At 44.0% G+C, this 17,323-nt stretch overlaps 1 protein-coding gene across 1 annotated transcript in view; it reads right to left on the bottom strand.

The window, feature by feature from the left end:
- The window catches only part of Rbm47 (RNA binding motif protein 47), a 159,608-nt gene that overhangs the window by 84,158 nt on the left and 58,127 nt on the right, over positions 1-17,323 (bottom strand). The window contains exon 2 of the mRNA XM_005391951.2: positions 8,319-8,404. The gene's annotated coding sequence lies outside the window, so the exon portion shown is untranslated. The remainder of the gene's footprint in view (positions 1-8,318; positions 8,405-17,323) is intronic.

The raw sequence follows: 17,323 nt of genomic DNA, 5'->3' as shown, positions 1-17,323 counted from the left end.
ACCCCACAACATCAGGATACACATTCTTCTCAGCTGCACAGGGGACATTCTCCAAACTAGACCACATAGTAGCTCACAGAATATGCTTAAGTAAAAAAAAAAAAAAAAAAAAAAGAATTGAAATTATCCCATGCATATGATCAGACCACAGTGCAATGAAATTGGAAATCAATCGTAAAAGAAACCACAAGAATGTTACAAACACATGGAAGTTAAATAAAACCTTCCTGAACAATCAATGGGTCATAGATGAAATTAAAGAAGACATTGGACAGTTTCTACAATTAAACTATAATGCCAATACAAACATACTGGAACTTATGGAGCACAATGAAGTAGCCCTATGACGGAAATTTATAGCGGTGAATTCTCATGGCAAAGAAACACAGTGAGCTCAAATAATCTTAATATTGAAGCTTAAGCTTCTAGAAAAAGAAGCCCAAAACTCATACAGAGGAAGAAATGATAAATATCAGAGCAGAAATTAAGGTAAGACTAAGAAAACAATACCAAGAGTCAATAACTTGAAGAGCTGGTTCTTTGAAAGATTAAATAAAATTAACAAACCTTTAGCCAACGTTATCAAAAAAAGGAAAGATTCAAATCCATGCAATTAGGAATGAAAAGGATAAAATCACAATGGATCTTGCAGAAATCCAGAAGAACATCAGTACCTACTTAGAGAACTTGTATTCTGTTAAATGGAAAACCCAGAAGAAATGGACAGATTCCTATATACATATGAATTACCAAAGTTGAATCATGAAGATATAAAAATTCTAAATAAACTAATATCAGTCAATGAAATTGAAAATGTTAATTAAAAACCTATCAACAAACAAAAGCCCTGGCCTTAAAGCAGTCATTACTGAATTCTACAAGAAATTTAGAGAGGACTTAATGCCAATCTCTTTCTCAAACTCTAATGAAATGGAAAGGGAAGCAAAATAAGAGAAGAGAAGAGAAAAGAGAAGAGAAGAGAAGAGAAGAGAAGAGAAGAGAAGAGAAGAGAAGAGAAGAGAAGAGAAGAGAAGAGAAGAGAAATGTACTACTCCTAAACTCATTCCTGGAAGTAAGCAAAACCAGAGAAAGATACCAAACCAGATACAACCAAATCAGATCTTTCTCTGATACCAAAACCAGAGAAAGATCCAACCAAAAAGGAGAACTACAGGCCAATCTTCCTAATGAACATAAATGCAAAAATCTTCAATAAGATACTGGTAAACAGAATGTAGCAAATTATCAAGAGATTATACACCATGACCAAGTAGGATTCTTCCTAGGGATTCAGGGATGATTCAACATATGCAAATCAATAAATATAATACACCATATTAACAGAGCCAAGGACAAAAACCATATAATCATCTCCATAGATGCAGAAATAGCTTTTGACAAAGTCCAGCACTGATTCATGATTTAAAAAAAAACCCTACAGAAAATTGGAATACATGGTCTTTATCTCAATCTGATAAAAGCCATCTGTGACAAAACAACAGCCAACATCATACTAAATGGGCAAAAACAAAACTTGCACTCTAAAATCAGGAACAAGAAAAGGATGTTGCCTGTCACCACTCTTATTCAATATAGCACTGGGAACATTAGCCAGAGCAATTAGATAAGAAAAGGAAATAAAAAGAATCAGGATAGGAAAAGAAGAAGTTAAATTATTTTTATTTGCAGATGACATGATACTCTACATAGAAGACACAAAAAGCTCCATAAAAAGACTTCTAGACTTAATAGCCAAATTTAATAACATAGCTGGAAACAAAGTCAGTACTCAAAAATCAATAGCTTTCCTCTACAGGAAAAACAAACTCACTGAGAGAGAAATTATGGAAACAACACCTTTTACAATAGCATTAAAAAAAAAATGAAATACCTAGGAATCAATCTAACAAAGGAAGTAAAAGACCTTTATGTTGAAAATTACAGTACTTTGAAAAAGGAGATTGAAGAGAATATCAGAAAATGGAAAGATATCCCTTTTGTGGGGGTAGGAAGAACTAATATAGTGAAAATGGCCATTGTTCCAAAATTGTTATATAGATTTAATGTAGTCTCAATCAAAATACTATTAACATATCTCACAGAATTAGAGAGAACAATCCTAAACTTCATTTGGAAGCAGAAGAGACCTAGGATAGCAAAAGCAATTCAGGGCAGCAAAGGCAATGCAAAGGGCATCTCAATACCTGACTTGACATTATACTACAAAGCTACTATGATAAAAACAGCATGGTACTAGGAGAAAGGTAGAGAGAAAGAAAGAAAGAAAGAAAGAAAGAAAGAAAGAAAGAAAGAAAGAAAGAAAGAAAGAAAGAAAGAAAAGAATTAAGAACTAAAAGCTCATCTTATTAATGTTTTTACACAGCAAAGAAACCACGAACAGAGTGAAGAGACAACCCTTAGTGTGATTTTTGCCAGCTGTTCCTCAGCCAAAGGACTAATAGATTTTATATATAAAGAACTCAAAAAAAGCAGACTCCTCAAAATTTAAAAACCCAATCCAAAGATGAACATCTGAAATGAATAGACACATGTCAGATGAAGAAGTAGAAAGAACAAATAAAAACATAAAAAAAAAAAATGCTCTATATCACTGGTCATTCAAGAGATGCAAGTTAAAACAATGCTGAGATTTCATCTCACTCCAGAAAAAATGACTATTATCAGGAAAACAAACAATAATAAATGCTGGGGATGCTGTAGGGGAAAAAGAACCCTTCTCCACTGTTGATGGGAGTGTGGACTGATGCAACCACTGTGGAAATCAGTGTGGAGATTTCTCAAAAAACTAAAACTAGAGGTTTCTTTCAGCCCAGCTACTCCCTTCTTGGTATCTTACCCAAAGTATTAAAAGCATCACATCACAGTAATATATGTGCACCCATGTTTATAGTGGCACAGTTTGTAACAGTTAAATCTTGGAAACTGCCCAAATGCCCATAAACCAATGAATGGATAAAGAAGATGTGGTATTTTTATTCAATGAATGGGTAAAGAAGGTGTGATGTTTTTATACAATAGAGCCAAAAAGAGGAAAACTTGAGATATTTATAGCTAAGTGGATGCACCATGAGACCGTACTCTAAAGTGAAATAAATCAGGCACCCAAGTTTAACTACTGCATTGTTTCTTTGGTGTGAGGAACCAAAAGTGTAAATAAGGACCAAAATGTGTAACAGACAGTGGGAAATGGAAAGAAAATATTCAAATGGGAAGGGGAACAAGGGAGGGGTAGGAGCAAAGGAAAGAAGGGACCAACAAGAAAAGATCGAGGGAATAGAAGGAAAAAATGTAAACAAAGCTTTTGTAAATAAGGAGAGGAAGAGGGGCGGAAGGGAGGGAGGGGAATGGGGAAGAAAAAGAATCAAGTTATATCATTCACGGGTACAAATTCCCTATAATGAATGTAAACATCGTGTATACCTGAAATGTACCACTAAACTTACTTAATTAAAAAATAAGCTGGGCGTGGTGGCATACACCTGTAATCCCCGCACTCAGGAGGCTGAGGCAGGAGGATCTTGTGAGTTCAAGGCCAGCCTGAACTGCATAGTGAGACCCTGTCTCAAAAAGACAAAAAGACCAAAAAAAAAAAAAAAAAAAAAAGGAGGGGATGAGGGATTGATGGGAGGGGAGGGGAATGGGGAAAAAAAGAAGTATCAAGATATTTCATGTATAGGTACAAATGCCATATGATTAATGTTATCATTATGTATATATTATGCATTTTATATTATATATCTAAAATGTACCAATAAAAAATCCAGAATAATAATAATGATCATGAAATTTTAAAATTACATGTACTATTAAAAAACAGGGGGTCATCCATTTTGGGATTAGGCATGAACTCCCTTCTTTTATATCCTACTCAGCCTAACTTTTCCAAACATCAGTTAGGATCCAGAAAACTGAGCCCAGGATCATCTTAGTGATTCCAGGAATGCCTCGTGTAGATCCCTGGGTGACGGTGTCTGCCACCCTGGGCTACTGTGAGCTGGGTCCAATTAGTTGGACACCAACTCATGGAAAGCTCTCCATTTATAGTAACACGGTAATTACACATTTGTAAGCTGCAAAGAACCTCAAGTTTATTTTCGCAGAAGTTGTCCATACCAATGGCCCACACCTGCAGTAACACTGACGTTAAACTGGCTCAGGGGTCAGACAAAAGAAAAGGAGAGGCGAAGACGGCAAGATCCAAACAAGAGAAAAATGGGTTTACTACACAAATATATGAGAAAAGGAAAAATATATATATATGAGAAAAGAGATTCATCAACTCCTACTGAATTTTTAAAATACCAGCATCACCACAACAACCGGCTTGTTTGCTTATTTGAGACACGGTCTCATAATGTGGTCCAGGCTGGCCTTAAACTTGTGAACTTCCTGCCTCAGCCTCCTAAATGCTGGGATTACAGCTGTGTGCCACCATGACCAACTAAATATTTAGTTATGGTGTTGCTTTTGAATTTACTTTTTTTGGGTAGGGGGTGCTGGGAAGCAAATCCAAAGTCTTGCAACAACAGCCAAGCTCTCTGGCGCTAAGCCTATATCCCTGGACCTTCTAATTTACTTTTGTTGTTGTTGTTATTAATACGATTAATTAAGTGCTTGCCCTTTCATTCTGAAACTGTGCTGAGGCTAGGCCTGTTGGTGCATTGGAGGAGCTACTTTGGAAGCTGAGGCAGGAGGATTGCTGAAAGTTCGAGGACAGCCTGGGCTACACAGTGAGTTCAAGGCCAGACTGAACTATATAGCACTCAAAAACAAAAACAAAAAAACACACAAATTGTGCTGGTGCAAGGATTGTGTGTGAATAATCTTTGTACCCCTCATGCACCTGCCCTGGTATCTTTCATAGGGTGGGCTTAGATAGTAGTAGATTTATTCATTTGAATCAAGTTGAATTTGGGGGTCTTTGTCTCTATCTATCTATCCATCCATTTTTTACTGTACAAAATAAATAGTGACAAGTAATATTTGATAGCAAAGTATCTCTTCCATTTTCAGAAAAGCTGCTTTCAGAACCTGCCTTCTGGGACTGTGCTGTGTAGCCCAGGGTCATTCTGGAACAGGTCCCCATTAGTAGTTAACTAAACAAAAGACAATCAATGTCAACTCAGTTGCTTGACCTTAGGTGGTATTCATTTTTCTATTTTCCTTCATGTGGGCCCCAGGAGTTATGCAACTCTACAGAGCTTGCACTAAGTCTGCCTGTGGGGTGCAGGGGGTGCTATGGATGGAACCCAGGGCCTTGCCCTTGCTGGGCAAGCATTCTACACTGAGCTGCATCCTGGCCTTTTTTATTTTATTTGAGACAGGGACTCACTAAACCTGAGATCCTCCTCCCTCAGCCTCCCAAGTAGCTGGGACTGCAGGGCCCACCACTGAGTCCAGCCTGGCTGATCTGCCTTCTTGAAATGAAATGGTGGGAGGGGCTGGGGATTTAGCTCAGCAGCAAAGAGCCTGCCTGGCAAGCGCAAGGTTGTGAGTTCAATTCCTGGTACCGGGAGAAAAACAAAAACACACAAAAAAAGAAATGAAATGGTGGGATAGTCACTCAGATTACCAGATGTAAGAATGCAAGACTGATCAAACAATTAACAACAATACGTAATATAACAACCATTGTTAATTCCTAAAATCTTGTTTTGAAATCCTGTATCGTTTTTATTGTTTCCGTGTTGTTTTGTTTCAGACTTCATTGTTGTTATTTCGTTATTGGGTTTTTTGCTCTTTAAAATTAAAACAAAAAAAGAAAGAAATGCGGGGATGGTGATTTCCCAAAAGGTGTAGCTTCTTGTCTAGGGAGTTTTAGGGAAATTTGTTTGTGAGAGCTCTGTGGTTTCACCCATAGAGCTATAATTCTGGAAGGCAAAGGGTCACATACTGAAGGAACACGATGAGCAACTCACCTTGTCACAGGGATCTTGCATTTCCAACGTGTGCATTAAACAACACCCATATCTGAATTGACCAACTGACTTGGGATGGAAATCTAGACTAGGATTAGTAGGGAAAAGTCAGGACTCAAAATGTTTCACTATTTTATTCGAAGTTCCCACGAGGGACTCACCCCCACACACCTTTCCCACAGTGCACCATCTGACCTGACTGTCCTTATGTCCAAAGGGACACGAACTGGCAGTGGCTTGACAAAAATCAGGTAAAGACCTGCATGCCAGCTTTTAAGTCCATGCTCGCAGCACCCAATGTTTGCACTCTGTGGGTGGAGCTGGTACGCGTACATAACACACCTTCATTCCTTTCATCAGCTCTTCTCTCCTCTGTCCACCTCTTGACCCCCTTCCCAGTGAGAAAGATCTATCTCCCCACTTCCTATTTCTGTCTTTTATCTAAGGGGAATGGCCAATGAGGTTAGAAGAAGTTCGGGACAAAAGCTCAGATTTCCTTGTATCACTTATGACTGGTGAGTCTGTTTGCCTCTGTTTGGAGAAAGCTAATCTGTCTTATCCCAGACTGGGGTAAACATTCCAAAAAGAAAAAAAGATTAGAGACCTGTTAACAAGGCCTGTCTAGGTCTGATTATTGCCTACTCTCACAGACCTCTCAGAAAATGATCATGTCACTGGGCAAAGTGGGGCATGCCTGTAATCCCAGCACTCGGGAGGCTGAGGCAGGAGGATTGGCACAAGTTTGAGGCCAGCCTGGGCTACACAATGAGTTCATGCCAGCCTGAACTACATAGCGAGACCCATTCTCAAAAAAAAAAAAAATGAAAAAAAAAAAAAAAAAAAAAAAGATGACCATATCAAATTCACTGTGACTAAGAACCCAGCAAGCTTGGGAATGCCAATCAGTGAAATTGGGATCCCTCCTTCCGTGTGTGTGTGGCATTATACGCACAAATTCCCAAATCTGTCAGTGCAGTTGCTGGTCAAAGAGCTTTAGTTTAGGGGGTTTGTTTGTTTGTTTGTTGGTGCTGTGCAAAGAACCCAGGGCCTCACATGCTAGGTAAGCATTCTACTGCTGAGCTACATCCCAGTCCTGTTTGATTATTTATTGATTTTTTTTTTTTTTTTTGAGACAGGTCTTACTAAGTTGTTAAGTGTCCCAGGCTGGCATGGAACTAATGATCCTCCTGCCTCAGCCTCCTGAGTTGCTTTTGGGCTGGGAAGCCACATACTGACTGGACCCATGGTCACCCTTCCCTGAAGAACAGGAAGGGAAGAACAGGAAGTGGTCCCACTGGTGGACAACCCCTGGAGAGAGGCTGGCTGCCTTCCTGTGGGAGGCTGGGTGAAGGGAATTATAAGAACATAGAGTTAAGAAGAGTACAAAGGGTTCACAGGAAAACCAGACCCGGGACCCACCTCCTGGAAATGATGTTGACAGAGAAGAAAAGTTTCTTCTTGGAGCTGCAAAAGCATCTGGTCACCAGTTTAAATTCAATCTCCTTAAGTAATTTTAAAGAGTTTTCCAGCCAGGGGTGTTGTGCCTGCCTATAATGCCAGCACTCAGGAGGCTGAGGCAGGAGGATGGCAGTGAGTTTGAGGCCAGCCTAAACTACATAGTGAGACCCTGCCTCAAAAAACCAAAAAGATTATTGTGCAAAAAACAAAAGCATGCCTAATTCAGAGACTTCTTCCCTGGGGGCAGGCGCTGCCGTATCTCCCACTGGCAGTTCTGACTGCCCACACCCCTTATACCTGGTGTCCCTACCTACTCATCACGTAGTGTCACCAAAACAACCTAGGTTTTCTTTCAGTGTTAGAAACCTCAATGCTCTCTGCAGTAAGCGTAGTTTCTATCAATTCACTATTTTTCAAAAATCATTCATTTTCTACCATTAAAAACTCAACTCCCCCCCACCTCCTCGCAAAAAGAGAAAGTCCATGTACTCTGACAAACAGGAGGCAGGGAACATTTGGGGATTACCAGAGAAATGCTGTATTTCCCGAGCCTGCGTCTCCCTCCCTGAGCTCCACCCCAATTCCCGGCCTGGCATGGTGCGCGGTGGGGACAGGACGGGGTGGGTGTGCAGGCAGAGTCAGTGACATTCACAACACTACTGGAGGGGCTCACCAGGAGACATTTCCATGGAAGTCAGTATTAAAAGAGTTTGAACGAAACTGCTCCAAAAGAGCATTCACTGTGTGTGACCGTGGCGGTTCCTTGGGGACAGGGGTGCTTACAAACATAGAGGGCACTTTGGCCTCACGGTAAACTAAGCAAACACAGGAAGGGTGGGGCTCAGCATTTGGATGTCTCATCCTCCGGCCCTGGATGAGGCTTCCTTGAGTCCCAGTGAAGATGAAGCCACTGCCACTTACCAAACCTCCTCAGCGAGCCAAGGGATTGCTGCGCTCTGCTGGGTGACCAGGAGCAAGGTGTCCTTCGAACACTTCTGTTCTTCAAGCTGCAAAACAGAAAAGAGGTCTCTACTGAGCAAAGCCCAGAAAGAGGAACCTGCCGACCTGGACCCCTGAGCGGAATGGAGGAGGGATAAGACCCAAGGCAGTGTTTTGCTCTTATTATTTGCATCTTTGTGCGTGTGCGGAAGCACTAAGAAAAGCATATAACTGGGCACTACAGTCAATTTCCACCAGCCCCTCTACACATGGAAGAAAGAGGACACATCCTTTGGCCAGTTTTACAAGGTACACATGTTCATACTGCCTCAGTGACATTCAAGGAAGAAGATCTTACTCTGACAAAGAAGAGGAATGCGAAGGGAAGCTCAGAGGTTTGACCAGCTGCTAAAACTCAGCTCTGCTGCTTGGTAGCTGGGCGACACTGAGCATTTGACTCAGCTTCTCTGAGCCTCCTTTTTCTCAGCTCATACGGGCCTGACATTCCCCATCTAGACAGACGTGAAGCCCTGGGGCCTGGCACAGAGAAAATGCTCAACGAAGAGCAACTATGATTATTGTATTCACACAGAACACTTTCTAAAGGGTGGGATGTTGCTCAAGGGGAGGGTGCTTGCCGGGCGTGTACGAGGCCCCGCAAAAAAAAAAAAAAAAAAACAACAGAGAGAATTCTTTCTGCAGAGGCACGCTGAATTGTGGTCTTTCGGGGTACACTTCAAGTGTTCAAAATTAAGTATTTTAAATCTTCCTTCACTTTTAGGAACCCTTTACAGGTAGACTTTCTGCCTGTACAAAACTAATATCCCTGACTATTCAGTTTCATATTTAAGTAAACCTACTTGGCTAGTAGGTTCTGTACAGCAGACTCTATTATAATGCTATTCCTCCAAGAAGGGTTCCTACTCCTGCCCCACCAAGAAAGACCCCCACCTACCGCTTGGGTAAGAAATACTGAGTCATGCTAACTCCTGTTCCAAAGTTCTCCCCACTGCAAAGACTAAATTAACTAAGGCTGAGCTTCTGATTAACACACTGTGCTAGCAGGAACTTTAGCCCACAGAAACTTGGCATTGGATACATTTCTCTGAGTCCAACCCTGTCACAAGCACCGGTTTCAAGGGTAATAAAGGACCTAGCTGTTTGCTTACAGCCCACGGAGGTGGTGTCGTGTCATTACACAGCTCTTACCTCTCCCGTCCACTGAACCCTTAGAAAGAAAGACTGCGGCCCGTGTGTCAGCCTCTGGGATGAACAGAATGAAAGAGTATGTATTTCCAACCTGAAAAGCACCACAGTCCGACCTGGAGCTCTGAAATTTCAGTTCCTCAAGAAACACGAACATGGTCCCAGGATCAAAGAGCCAAGACAGGAGATCAGGTGTTTGAGCAGGTGCATATTATGACCATCCAGCTTCAGCCTCAGAGAACAAACTGCTCTGCCTGATGGCTCTGGGCTTTCTTTTATTGACATGTTATAAAACAGAAGTCAGACACAAGGAAGAAGCCACAGAACTTGAGAGTCCATGTCACCCAGCTGATCACACGCTAACAGCAGAATCCTTGGTCTCCGAGAATGTGTTTGGAGAAAACGGCTTTTTAAAGAGGTGATGAAGGCTACAGGAGGCTTCTGGCTGGGCCCTCACATGACACGGCAGGCGTCCTTACAGGAAGAGGTTGGACACAGACTGAAGGATGGCCATGAAGACACAATGAAAAGATGGCCCTCGACCAGCCTGGGGGAGAGGCCTCAGGAGAAGTCAAACCTGCTGACACCTCCACAAAAGAGAGAAAACAAATTCGTATTGTTGAAGCCACCCATGCAAAACATGGCCATGGCTTGACTGTGCTGATGGCCCTTCAGTTTGCAATCCCTGGGCTGAGCCAGTGCAGTGTGACACCTAAAGTCATCGCTAACCATGCTTGCAGCAAATACACTCATTGGACACGAACTACAAGCTGTGGCCGATGTCCGGTGCTGGGAGCAGCAGCCGTGGATGAAATGGATGTGCTTTCTGCTTTCATGTTCTTAAGGTCTGGATAATGAGTCCTGGTACTGAGCTAGGCTAGAAACACCAAATCAGCAGGACATGGTGGTGCATCCCTAAAACCCCAGCATCCTCAGACTCTGAAGACAGGAAGATAAGTGTGACCCCAGCTGGGCTTCTTCGCAGGACTCTATCTCAAAAATTCAAAGTAGTTGGGTATGGTGGCACATACACTCGTAATCCCAATACCCGGGAGACAGCGGCAGGAGGATCACCATGAGCTCAAGGCTAGCCTGCACTAGAAAGCAAGACCCTGTCTTTAACAAGAAGTAAAATTTAAAAAGCAAAAAGACAAAGCTAAGAAGGTGCAGGTTAGAGGGACGCACAGTTGGAACCAGGTCTGCCTGGCTAATCAAGGAAGAGGTGAGCCAAATCCTACAGGATGAGTAAGTCTGCCCCACAGACTGGCACGAAGGAAGAGGACAGGACATGACATTTTTCAGACAGAAAGAACAGCCAGTTCCTGGGTACAGGGACACCCGGAGCACAGCACCTGGGAGAATGACATTGGGTTTTGGGCCCAGCCAGACTGGGGGTGGGCAGGGGAGGGCAGCAGAGCTGTCACGGAAATAAGCACAAGCCAGGGGCCCACGTTTGGTTGCACAGGGACCCACGGAGGGATTTGAATCAGCAAGGCAGCGTCCCCAGAACTACACGCTAGCAGGAGCGCTCTGACCACAGTGCAATGGAGATGACAGGCAGAGCAGCCTGTCAGGGAAGATGCAGGCAGCAGCCAGAGAAACAGACCCAGTCACGTGCTTCAGCCGCTGTCGGGAGACAGGCAGACGTCGGCTCTCAGCTTTTTAACCTGGGAGCCACTTGGTCAGTGAGAAGACGCATTTCTCAAGAAACTTAACTCTACTTTCACATCAGAAAACTAACCCCACTTCTTCTTTTTACATATTAGGGTCACACGTGACTGTGTCTCCGTTTCCTCATATTTTCCTCAATTTATAAAGTTGGTTAATAATGGCAGCCCCCCATACCTTGAGCTATCTAGCGTTCCATTAAAGCAGAACTAAATGTTAAAGAACTAGTGAGGAATTAACGACTGTGCCATTAATGGCAGTTCTCCTCCTCAGTGAACATGGGCCGGAGGCAAACAAACGCACCCAGGCTGGGGATTTAGCTCAGCGGCACACCGCCTGCCTGGCAAGCACAAGGTCGTGAGTTTGATTCCAGGTACCGAAAAAAACAAACAAACAAATCAACAAACAAACAAACACAGCCACAAAAGGATGGAGCTGGGTGTGATGGAGGTCTCTCCAGACCCCTGGAACCGCCGTCTAGAAAGGGGCCAAGCTGTCTATTAACTGGTATGTGGACTTCAGGAGGACTGGCAGGGAGAGACCGACTGCATACGAGCACAAGAACTTTCTGGAGAGATGGAAATGTCTCATTCTTGCTTGGGGCAGGGTTTCCACATCATATGTGGTTGTTCAAAGGCATCACTAAAAATATGTGAAATTTATCATATGCAAATTATACATCGATAAAGATGGAAGGGAGGAAAAGGGGGATTCTAGGGCTAACAAAGCTGGATATGGTGTACAATCCCAGCACTCTGTAGGCTGAGGCAGGAGAATTGATAGTTCGAGTTCAGCCTGGGCAACTTAGCAAGATCCTGTCCCCCCAAAAGAGAGAGAGAAGGGGGAAGGAGAATGAGCTGGGAATGTCACTCAGTGTGAAGGCCCTGGGTTCAATTCCCAGTACTACTAAAAGGGGGGGTGGTATTTATATTCCAAAGAGAAAGGGTAAATATTTACATGAAAGAACCAGCCTTAAAAATATTTGATTTCCAAACTCACCTTCTCTTGAAGTGGTTAAAATTTGTTAAGAATGCAAAAAAAGCTTTTTTTAATGCAAGAAACTGTTTTTGAAACTGTCTGAAGCTTCACCTCTCACATCCTCATCCAACGGTCTGGACTCGCTGGACAAGGTGCCCTCTTGTGGCTTTGATGCATCTCTATTTCCTGAGCACTGGTGGGAGTTAGTGAGCTGCGTGGGAAGCTCAGAGCGCAAATGCCTGCAGAGGAGCTCAGAGAGCAGGCCCAGGGGCCGCCCGCCGCGCCAGGGTCCAAGCAGCCCAGGCTGGAGCCAGTGGCAGGTCGCTAAAGGAAAGGGCTGCAAGGAAAGAATGTGGCTGGTGGCTGACAAACTGAAAAGCTGCTTTAATGCCAGTGTAAACTGCTGCTCATCTGTGTGTGCTTTAGTACCTACTTTCACAGTGCTGAGCAAGTCAGAAGCAAGCAGACACCCCACAAGGTTAGGGCGAAGAAAGTGGAACTGCAAGTTCTGACTCTGCCACCCGCTAATATTGCTCACTATTCCCAGGAATCTTTGTACAAAGAAAGAAGATGAAAAACCAAATAGTATCCAGTGCTGTTTTTAAAATGAACATTGGCACGCAAAATACAGGTGTCTAATAAGATCTTTAGCATTATTAGTCAAGGAACAGAGGGAAAGTGGAAGTAGAGGAGAAAGAGAGGATCAAAAAGCATCTTTTCAAAAGATGCACCCGGCTGGGGATATAGCCCAGTGACACAGCGCCTGTCTGGCAAGAGCAAGGTCGTGAGTTTGATTCCTGATACCAAAAAAAAAAAAAAAAAAAAAAAAAAATCAAAAGATGCACTGAAAAAAAGATTAAAGATGACACAAATAGCTTTCCTTTTAGAAAGCTACTTCACATAAGGCTTTTTAAAGAAGGCAAATACGGAGTCCCAGGAGCTGTTAGAAGGCTATTCCACAGTAGATGGGAACAGATGCTGTATTTCCCCTGCCGAGACAGTAAAATTCATCTTGTCCAGATCATGCACTACAGCGGGGCTGGACTAAATGAATTTACACCAAGATTACACTCACTCCTCTACTTCCGTCTTCCCTCTCTTCCTCAAACATGCTAAATCTATACTCTAAAAGATTGACCTTTCTTTTCCTATGTAAACATAGGACAGTTCCACTTCTTAGAACTGTCTGATGGCTTCTCCTCACACTTTCAATGAAATTGGAAATCCTGCCGCAGGCTTCCCCAGGCTCCCTGAGGGAGCCACCTGGGTTTTCCTTCTGCTTCCTGCCCTGCCGGTCTCCAAATGCCTATGGCCTCAGCACCGACTTCTTCCTCCTGCCTGCCCCAGCCAGGGGCAGCTGCTGGCCAGCTCCTTCGGCCTCCCTGCCTTAGCGCTCACTCCCTGGGGCCAGGCCTCCCCCAGTTCTCTCCTAGACTGGCTCTGCTCAAATGCCACCACCTCCATATTTTCCCTGATTGTTCTAATTGATTGATTGATACTGAGGATTAAACCTAGGCCACGCTGAGCTATCCTTTTAAAAAAATAATTAATTAATTTTTTGTGTGTGGCTTTTTTGAGACAGGGTCTCACTATGTAGTATGTAGTTCAGGCTGGCCTTGAACTCACTATGCAGTCTGGCAGGTCTCCAACTTGCAGCATTCCTCCTGACTCAGCCTCCACAGTGCTGGAATTACAGGCATGTACCAGTACACCCAGCCCTTTATTTATTTTTTTATTTTTGTACTTTGAGACAAGGTCATGCTAAGTTGCCCAGGCTGGTCTTGCCTGCCTCAGCCTCCTGAGGCAGTAGCTGAGATTACTGGAGTGCACTACTGTACCCAGCTCCTTACCTGTGCCCTTAGAACCCACAGTCCCCAACTCTACACTCTTTCTCCTCTTCCGTATGTTTATTTTTTTCTTTATACTTATTACATGGAATTGCACTATACATTCATTTTTATCCCATTTTAGTATCTGTCTCATCCAGAGAAATGTGAACTCCATGCAAAGGGACTTTCTTACTAAAGTGCCCAATGCTCCTACTCTTAAAGCAGGGCTGGCACTAGCCAGTTTTGTTCTGTTTTTTGAGCCAGAATCTCCCATATATTCCACACTGGCCTTGAACTCATTACATAGCCCAGACTGGCCTCTCTGCAATCCTCCTGCCTCAGCCTGCTGAGTGCTGGGATTACAGGTATGCACCTCCATGCCCAACTAATCATCACTATTTGAGAAAATCAACTATTCCCACTTGGAGAGATAATGAATGTGCCATTAAACAAACCTGTCTGAACAACTATCAGCATCAGAAAGCCTTTCTCATTCCAATAAAGTCCATGTCCTTTACGTGAATCACAGAGTGACGGGGGTTAACCCACACCCGCTGTACCACAGGCTTGGAGGCGACTCCCATGGGACCTTGGTGAGAACCTTTTGTTCAGGAGCTGAGTGACAGCGCAGAGAGGTTCACAGGTGACTCCAGGGTGACACAGAACCTGTGGACCTCAGTCAGCCCAGGGTAACTTAGGGTGCACAGGACATCACTCATTGCTAACCCAGGACCCAGGCTGCCCCCACTGCGTGCTCAGCGCTCGCCCAACCAGATCTACTTCCTCTCACTGCCGTCCCAAAGCTAACTTCTGGTCACTGCAGTCACGTGTCGTTATTTCTTGTCTCTTCCTTCCAGAGTGCAGTTTGATAACATACGGGGCACAACAGTCTATCTGGAGCTGGTTTGGTTCTAACAGATAGCCCAGCCTGGAAAAAAACTAAGAAAAAATGTGGGCTAACTAAAGAAAACTTGAAAACCAGACCAAAAGTGGCAGATTGGCCACAAGGGTGTCCATTGTAATTTGAGGCGGGAGCCCCGTACTGCTTCCGTTTGCATTCTTGCAACACCAAGCACTGCGCTGGCACGAGTCCAGGCCTGTTCGCTGGAAGAGAAAAGAGCAGAAAATGGCACTCTAGATTCATTACCAAGTCTGCAGTGGCTTTGAACAAATAAGTTTACTTTATAAAAGCTCACAACTGCGTAGCACCTTGTGTTCTCAGATGGACAGATGGACGGAAGGATGGACGGATAGTCAGAGGGACAGAGAGACATATACCTGACCAAAGCCTCCCAAGATATGCACAATTTGGCAAACCAGGTACTTTTTAGAAGGAATCTGATAGCTAATCTGACTCATCTCTCATGCGAGCTCCGCAGGCTTCACTTCTGAGTTTCCTTATGCTTTGCTGAAGAGCGGGATGTGTCTGATCGTGGAACATTGCCCCAGATGCGTGGTACCTGCTGAGCATCCCTAACCTCAAACCCTGAAATCCCAAATGCTCCAAAACCTGAAACTGAGAGCTGATGCAATACCAGAGTATAACATCCCACATCTGCCCTCAGGGATAGCTCACAGGCAGAACACAGTGCGCTAAAAATACTCTATAAAATGACCTTCAGGCTGTGGGCATGAAGTAGCTGGAAAACTTAACTGAATGTCATGTTTAGATTTGGTACCCATCCTTGAAGGTCTCATAATGTGGAAGCAAATATTCTCAAATCCAAAGAAACCTGAAATCTGAAGCATTTCTGGCCCCAAGCATTTCAGATAAGGGATACTCAACTTGCATTAAGTAACATGCAGTACGTGCAACACATTATTTCTCTAAAATCTGAAATACTCTGGATTCCAAAACACATCTGACCCAACAAGTTTCCGATAGGAAGGTCTGGATGCAAAAGTCATCTGCAGTCATACGCCCATCAGGTGACAGAGACAGGACTTCGACCTGGGCAGCCCATTCTGCAGCTCTGCTGCCGCCAGCATCTCTTCTCTGACAGGACAGGGTGGGACTGAAGACAACGGCAGCAACCGTCCCTCTGACAAAGCCCAGGAATGGAGTCAGCAGCGAGTGTGGGGCACTGTCCCCCGTGGAGAACGAGATGGACTAGTGACAGCCCTGGTGACTTGGGACTGAGAGATCTCCAGCCAAGGGATTGCCCAGAAGCCACGGTGCCCATCTTGAAGAGGGCATCACAACTTGAGGAACCAACTTTCACCTCCCTAAACTCCTCCCAAGAGCTGGTGGGAACTGCTGAGTCAGACATGCTAGAGATCTAGAATCACATGTCCACATTCTTTTTTGGTTTGGTTTTGCTGCATGATGTGTGCATGTGTGTGTGTGTATATACATTTTATATTTTTTTGTTTTTTCCCAATACTGGGGTTGAACCCAGGGCCTCATATATGCTAGGAAAGTACTCTGGCATTGAGCTACAAAACCTAGCTGTTCCTTTAAAATCTTAGAGACAAAGTCTCACTAAGTTGCCTGGGCTGGTTTCAAACTTGAGCTCCTCCTGCCTCGTCTCCTGGGTAACTGTGATTACAGTTGTGCGCTACTACACCTTACTTCTTCCCTTCTTTTTCTGTTTTGAGTTCTTGGTTTTTTAATATTGTTTTTGGTCCTGGGGATCAAACTCAGGATCTTGAATAATGCTAAACATACACTCTCCCACTGACCTACCCTCCCAGCCCTTCCAGTCTTTCTTTAAATTGCACCCTGAGGTAGGGGTGGGGAGCTGAGGGTGGGGAGTAAGGGTGGGGGTGTTGTGCATGTGAGGAAATGTGCTCATTAGAGAGGTGTTTCCTAATGCCCAGAAGCAGAGCAATGATAAATTGTACTTCAGCTTTTATTCTATCCCTAAACTAATCATTTGTGGAAATAAAAGATGCTGCTTAATTCAGGCCAGCAGTGTGCCCACTTCACCAAGTATCAGGAGCTAAATCAGGTCTCAGGTCAAACACCACTCCCCCAGCAAAGCCTCCCTGCTCGCCAAGCTCAGCAGCCCTGCCCTGCTTCCGTTCTTCTTCATACATCAAGCATTCTCTTGCAGCACTCCTCCTGGATGCCCCTGAATCCTCGGAGTTTGTTTCCTACTGGACAGTAACTCCCTGGAGGACACAGCCCTTACCCCCGTTCTCCTGTGCACCCCCAGCTGGAGCCCAGCACGGGGCAATCCTGGTGCTTGATAGATACATGCCGGGTGGATGGATGGGTGGATGGACAAATGAGTGAGCCTTGAATCTCCCAAGAGAGAGTCCTCCTCTGTCCTCCTCTGCCTCTGCACTGTGAGAGTGCATCCC

Source organism: Chinchilla lanigera, unplaced genomic scaffold (assembly GCF_000276665.1).
Source record: "Chinchilla lanigera isolate Chin_1 unplaced genomic scaffold, ChiLan1.0 scaffold00042, whole genome shotgun sequence".
NCBI classification, from domain to species: domain Eukaryota; kingdom Metazoa; phylum Chordata; class Mammalia; order Rodentia; family Chinchillidae; genus Chinchilla; species Chinchilla lanigera.
This window is presented reverse-complemented; position numbering and strand designations above follow the sequence as displayed.